The sequence below is a fragment of the Elaeis guineensis genome, chromosome 1 (assembly GCF_000442705.2).
Source record: "Elaeis guineensis isolate ETL-2024a chromosome 1, EG11, whole genome shotgun sequence".
NCBI classification, from domain to species: Eukaryota; Viridiplantae; Streptophyta; class Magnoliopsida; order Arecales; family Arecaceae; genus Elaeis; species Elaeis guineensis.
Genome location: NC_025993.2, coordinates 93,977,755 through 93,985,400, shown reverse-complemented (window position 1 = coordinate 93,985,400; position 7,646 = coordinate 93,977,755).

The window sequence follows — 7,646 nt, the reverse complement described above, 5'->3', positions numbered from 1 at the left end:
GGGCTCCTCTCAAATAGGTAGCTAACCACCTCTCCCCGCCAGACACTCCAGCCGAGCTTCAGCCGACAGGCCTGCACTCTCTGGCGTGTTCGCAGTAACGGCCACGACTCTGCTCCACTTCCTGCGATGGATTCTGCATGGCTCCATTACTCCTTGGCCAACCGCTATGATGCCCACAATCCTGCTCCACTTCCTACGATGGATACCGCGCGATTCTTCCATCCTCTGGTAAGTCGCGACAACGGACGCCGCTCCACTCCCCACGATAGACTCCACGTGGCATGTCCCGGTGATAGCCACGATTTCGCTCCACTACTCTTCGCAACAAACTCCTCCTGACTCTGGGCGGCCTGCAGTCGGACGGTTATAGACATCGTTATCAGTCTGTTGCCCCCTCCGCCTATAAAAGGGGGACCCCAGATACGTTATTCTCTAAGCTCTCATTTTTACCTAGAAACTTTGCTAAAATTTTCGTTCGAGCACTCCATTCTTGTTGAGGCAGAGAACTGACTTGAGCGTCGAAGGGTCTTACCGGAGCAACCCCACCTCCGATTTAGACTTCCTTTGCAGGTCCCAACGGCGACCGCGACTCCCTCGACTCCAGCTTCTCTGGTGCGGGTGGATTTTTGCACCAACATGATTGACGCTAGAGGAAGGGCTGTGTCCTCGCAGTATTCTTGTTCTTAAAGGAGCGCTCAACGGGATCGTCCTCGGGCATCTTTTTTGGCATCCTCTCCTCCTTCCTCCACTTGGTCTTTGCCCGATGCCTCCCCGCAAGGTGTCCACGCGATGATCCACGGCCTCCACGGCCAGATCTCAGGCTCCGACCTCACCTCCAGTTTCCCAGCCTCCTCCTCCTCCTCCGGCAACGGTGGTTGGCGCGGAGCAATTTGACCTACTAGCGCAGTAGGTCAGAGGCCTCACTGAAGCTGTGCAGGCCATGCAGCAGCAGCAGCCACAGGCATCAGTGCACCTGAAAAGAGCATCACCGGAATACTAGAATCCGACGGTAGGGCGGGCCACTTGGGCCAGCCACCCCGTCTTCCCCGAAAGGACGAATCCGAGAGTGGAGAGTCCTCAGTCGGATCACGATTCCACCCCTGAAAGATCTCTACCCCCATTCTGCCAGAGGACCCTCGAGACCCGTAGTTGAGAGGATTTTCTGGACCGGAGGCTCCAGGAGATGAACCAGTGGATCGAAGAACTCTGCCACGCTCCCCTCGCTTATGGTGAGGATATTTGTACTGACCCTCCCTTTTTTCAAATGATCATGTAGGAACCGATCCCGCCAAACTTCAAACTCCCCCAGTTTGAAAGCTACGATGGGACTTCGGACCCGGTTGATCATTTGGAGGCCTTTCGGACGATGATGCTGCTTCATGGCGCACCCGATGCCATTCTATGTCGAGCCTTCCCGTCCACCTTGAAGGGAGCGGCGAGAAACTGATACTCGATGCTGAAGTCGGGTACCATCTTTTCCTTCGATCAGATGAGCCACCAATTTGTGGCCCACTTTGTCAGCAGTCGGCGCCCTCGGAAGGGTTTGGAGTCCCTCATCAATATCAAGCAAAGGGAGGGGGAGTCCATTCGGGCCTACATCAACCGTTTCAATGTTGCAGCGCTGGAGGTCCGAAACTTGGACCAGTCGGTAGCAATGGCTGCTCTAAAGGGCGGCCTTCAGAAGAATGACCTTTTGTTCTCCCTGGAGAAGAAGTACCCCAGGAATTTTGCTGATCTGTTGGCTCGGGCCGAAGGGTACGCCCGAGCGGAAGAAGCCTTCAAAATGAAGGATGAGGAGACTGCGAGAGAGTGGCAGGCGGGAGACTCGAGTAAGCCCGCAGTCGAAAAAGGGCCGAGAGAAGCTCGGCCACATTCTCGAACTCCTTCTGGGCATAAGCATGTCCATACTCCTCCCCGGGTATGTAGGCAGAGAAGCCTGGACCGTGGAGTTCGGCGGGGTTCTCCACCGGGAAGATTTCGCAACTATGGCCCCCTCAATGCCTCTAAAACCCAAGTGCTGATGGAGGTTAGGGAGCAGCTGCCAAGGCCAGAAAGGATGCACACACACCCTGGGAAGCACAATCCTAACAAGTTCTGCCTCTACCATCGTGACCACGGCCACGACACAGAGGAGTGCATTCAGCTCCGGGATGAGATCGAGGAGCTCATCAGGCGAGGTCGGCTCGACAGGTTCATTCGACGCTGACCTGAAGGCAGAGAGGATCGGCCAAGGGCCCTACCGTAACCTGAACCGCCAAGGAGGGAGGAGCAGTCCGGAGATCGGCCTCCAATCGGGACCATCGACTCCATCACCGGGGGACCTCAAGGAGGAGCAGACCTTCCACGATCATGAAACTCGAGAAACCTGTAAATGTACTACTCATGACTTTGCTTTGAATCAAAATTTCTTTCGACTTTGCATGTCCCTCCCTTTTGGCATGGACTTGTTACGACTGGGGATAACCCCTTCAAACAATTAAAACATGGTCATATTAGGAACAGGAGGAGAACCTCATCCTAGCATGAGCAAAATGAAAGTCTGATTATTTTAAGATCGGATCAGGGGAGAGGCCCATATAACGGCCCTTAAGTGCCCCTATGGTCATGTTAGGAACAGAAGGAGAACCTCATCCTAGCATGAGCAAAATGAAAGTCTGATTATTTTAAAATCGGATCGGGGGAGAGGCCCATATAACGGCCCTTAAGTGCCCCCATGGTCATGTTAGAAACAGGAGGAGAACCTCATCCTAGCATGAGCAAAATGAAAGTTCTATTATTTTAAGATCGAATCGGGGGAGAGGCCCATATAACGGCCCTTAAATGCCCCCATGGTCATGTTAAGAACAGGAGGAGAATCTCGTCCTAACATGAGCAAAATGGAAGTCCGATTATTTTAAGATCGGATCGAGGGAGAGGCCCATATAACGGCCCTTAAGCACCCCCATGGCCGTGTTAGGGGTAGGAGGAGAACCTCGCCCTAACATGAGCAAAGTCAAAGGCCCGGTTCTTTTAGACCGGATGGGGGGAGAGGCCTTACAATGCCCTAACGTGCCCCCACAACCATGTTAGAGACAGGAGGAGAACCTCACCCTAACATGAGCAAAATCAAAGGCTCGGTTCTTTTAGACCAGATGGGGGGAGAGGCCCTACAATGCCCTGATGTGCCCCCACACCATGTTAGGGACAGGAGGAGAACCTCGCCCTAACATGAGTAAAGTCAAAGGCCCAATTCTTTTAGGCCGGATGGGGGGAGAGGCCCTACAACGCCCTAATGTGCCCCCACAGCCATGTTAGGGACAGGAGGAGAACCTCACCCTAACATGAGCAAAGTCAAAGGCCTGGTTCTTTTAGATCGGATGGGGAGAGAGGCCCTGCAATGCCCTAATGTGCCTCCACAGCCATATTAGGAATAGGAGAAAAACCTCATCCTGACACGAGCAAAGTCGAAGATCCGGTTCTCTTAGATCGGATGGGGGGAGAGGCCCTTGCAACGACCTTTATGTGCCCCCATAGCCCCATTGGGAATAGAAGGAGAACCTCATCCTAACCTGAGCTGAGATCGACTACGTCAAGAATAGAAGGAGGACATCATCCTGACGATGACAAAAACTCGATCGCCCAGCATGATCGGATAAAGGGAAAAGTCCCCTCGACGGCACCCCTACACCTCTACGCGACCCCACGAAAAGCAAGGGGAGGACCCTCACTCAGAAAAGAAGAGAAAAATTAAAAAGAAAAGCGACGAACTACATCGGCAACAGATGAAAAATAAACTACACCAAAAATATAGGGAACTTCATCTCAACAAAGATGGGAGCTCCTACCGAACATCCCCAGTCTCTAAGAAGGCTCTCGGCACGGGCCAAGAAAATAATGACCCCTTCAAGGTAATGCAAAGTTCAGACCATGAGCTCCAGCCTACGGCCATGGACGACAAGAAGAGCAAATCAACGTGGCGATGACCGGGCACCTCCGAATGACACCGACGTCGAACAAGTCAAGAGACAAAAGAAGTTCGACGGATGATGATTTAATGCAATACGTGGACGAGATAACACAAAATCTTCTTTTCATTTCATTCACAAAATATACACTACAAAGCCTAGCAGGCTAAAGAAAGAAAAGCAAAACAACAAGAACAAGACGAAACAACAGAAGAAAAAATATATACATGGGAAGATGGAAGGACAAAAAGAGCCCTAAGGGGACCCTGCTTCCTCTGACCTCGGACTTTCGGCTTCGATCCTCGCCAGGGAACCCCTTAAACGTCCGACTTCTGCTTCCAATTCCCTTTCTCTCATTAATATCTCCATGTATCTTCGATGAAATCACTAGCTTTCGCTCTCCGCCTCTCGACGCCTTTTTCTCAGGACCTCGGATTCTACCTCCACATCCTTGACGGCCTGCTGCTCGCATACCAGCTGGATCTTCAATTGCTACAGCTCGGCCTTCTCCTCCCCAAGAGCGACGGATAGTTCTTCTGCGGTCCTCCTCAGGGATTGGAGTTCGTCAGAATCTAGAGCGAAGGCAGATCGAGCCCCCTCAGTTAGCTACCTTCGAAGGCGGACAACCTCGTCGGTCGCCATCCGGAGCCTTCCCTTGTATTCGTCCACTTGCTTGTGCCAGCCGGCCTGATATGCATCATAGCTCGCCTCGACATCCTGGAGCTGTTGCTGGAGGTCGGAGACCTTCTTCGACCACTCCCGGTCGCTGTCGGCCCGAGTCAAAAGTTGGGATGAACTCCCCTCCAGCTGGCTAATCCTCTTCTGGGCAGCCGACAGTTCCACCCTAAGAGAACTGATCTTTGCAGCTTGAGCCCAAATTTGGTCGCTGGCGCACTTCTTGTGTTCCTCAAGCTCCTTCTTAAAGTTTGCCTTCCTCCGGCTGTACTCCATGATCTCCTTCACGTGGAGATTCTGAAAGTAGGTGGCCTTCACGGTGGCTTCAGAATGACTCTCCCTCAACCTGCGAAGCTCACCTTCCGTCTTCTTCGACCTTTTTGTTAAATGGAGGACTTCCTTCTTCAGCCGCTGGATTGTAGACTTCAGCGAAATCCCCCGAGGCAAGGGAAGCACTTCGACAGGGCGCTGCCATCGGAAGGTCAGCGCATTAAGACGTAGCTCATTACAAAGAAGAAGAAAGAAAGAAAGAAAAAGAAGAGAAGAAAAGTCCCCCAAAAGGAGGAGACCAATTTTATTGACTGAACGTTTCTTGAAGATAAAAGAAAGAAAAAAAATGGCAATAAAGGAAGAATACAAGGTTAGAGGTCTTGGACCTCTGGATCAACAGGGGGACTCGACACCTCTGGGGGGTGGTCCGCGGTGGCTGCGACGGCGGTGGAGGGTCTGGCTTCATCCTCGGATGCCTCATCCAAGAAGCTGAGGTCGAGCTCGGGGAATTTCACGACCATCTTCTCTTGGCAGAGCTCGATCCCTTTATTGAATGCGGCTTGGCCGAACTCAACCTTCAACTTCTTCATTTCGATGGAAGCCTTGAACTCCTCCACCGCTTGACCCCTGGCCTCTGAGACCAGGGTCGGGATCTGCTCTGCCATGTTGGCAACCTCGGTCTCCACCCTCCTCACCATCTCCTCCAGGTCGGCCTTCTATTCCGTCGAGGTCTGTCTCTCTCTCTCAAGCACCTCTCGGAGATCGACCACCTCGAGGGCCATTTCTTTAAGGTGGGCAGCTTCGGCCTACCGACCTTCCACCGCCTTGTTTGTCGTCTCGATGTTGGCGAGGAGTTGGTGCCCGAGCTACAAGGACGACCGGAGGGTCAGAATGGGAGCTGAGAAGTTAATTAAATGAAGAAGCGAAAAGAAGAAAGGAAGATGAATCTGCTTACCTCGAGGAAGGCCCCCAGCGAGTCCCAGACTCGTTGTGCAGGATCAACGCAGACGATCCTCTGGACGACTTCGGGCAGTGAGCACCCATCTACTAGCTTTTTTATTAGATCCCTGTCACTAAAGGGATCATCCCCTGCTCCTCTTCAGAGCCGCGGGATTCTTCAGTGGCAGCCCGATGACTGCCGACCCAACGGGCCAAGGTCTTCCTCCTCTTCTTCCTTTCACCCCCTGGCACCTCCTCAAGATGGGTCTCTGAAGCGGGGACCTCGGTAGGAGAACTCAAACCCCTCGGGGAGGCCCGGGCGGCTGGAAGCTCAGTGTCCGCAAGGACGTCGGCGGCTGAGGTCGCTTGGGTGGGTGCGACCGAACTCGTCCCCTCCACTCTGGTCCTCTTCGTCGGCTCGGAGGCCGCACAGCCCTTTCTTTTGAGAGCCTTCAGGCCCCTGGTAAGCATCTGCGCTTCTTCGGCGTCCATGCCTAAAAAAAAAAAGAGAAAAAAAAAGAGAAAAGAGAAAAAAAAGAAAGAGGGCGTGAAAAAGAAGAAAAGAAGAGAAGTAGGAGAAAGAGAGGAAAGGAAGGGAAAGGAAAAGAAAGAAAAAAAAGGAGAGATGAAATACTGGCGGGATCCAGGGGGCTCAAGCCGATGTTGAACAGAAACTGCTCCTTCAGGAGGTTGGGGAGAGAAAGAGCTGGATATTTGAGGAGTTTCTGGGAGGCTTGATGATCGTCCCCCCCCAGACTGGGTGCCCGACGGACGGAGTCCCTCAGGGAGCCCCAAGGGGGCAACTCTAGCCTCAAGGACGGGCATCGAACATAAAAAAATTTCCCCTTCCAGTTATGGATAGAAGAAGGGGCACCTTTCAGCAACCCCTTCCTACCGAACTATGGGGAGAAGTACCACCAATCTTTCACCGTGGGATGACGCTTGAAGGTGTAGAAGTATCTAAACAAGGAAAGGATGGGCTGGACTTTGACTACATGACAAAGAGAGAGGAACCCTATCAAAAACCTAAAGGAGTTCGGTGCAACCGAAGCCAGAGAAATGTCCAGAAATCGAAAAAGAGCAATGACAAAAGGCAGAAGAGGAAGCCGGAGTCCGGCACGGAAGGCCTCCTGATACAGGCAGAAGTAGCCGGGGGGAGGGGCACTAGCCCGGTCGGATGGGCCGAAAAGTTTCAGTTCGTACTCCGGAGGAACCCCATACTGAACTCTTATCAGTTGGAGTTCGTCCAGAGTCAGAGAACAAGGAATGGCATCCGATGCAAAAATCGGATGAGGTTTAGCTCTACCGACCGGTTCACCTACCGCCTGAGGACTCTGGGAGACTGAGGCAGACGAACTCCTAGAGCCGCTAGAAGAAGAAGCCCTGGAAGACATCTAGAATCACATGAAGACCACTTACAGAGGCGAAATCCCTAAAAATCGAGAAAAATCGCGGACAAGGTCCCGGAGGACTGATGTGCAGAGCAAGAGGAAGAAAGATCGAATGGCAAAAGGAAGAACAAAAAGAGAAAGGAGTTCCGAGACTAACCTAGGCGATTCGGGGAGGTGCGAAGGTGCGGAAATGGGGATGGCTCGAGGAACGCCTAAGGCTGGAAAGGATGCTGAGAAAAATCGAAGTTCTTAGGGAGAAGAGAGGCGCCAGAATGAGACCGTCGGATAGAGCGGGACTCTTGGAGGAGGAGTGCAGGTTTAAATAGGCCCTGAGATCCGGCATAATGACGATTGCGAATCCCCCCTAACCGATCTCTTTTTGCCGCGTGTCCCACTCACCACAGCGAGTGGTTAAAAAGTGGCAAAC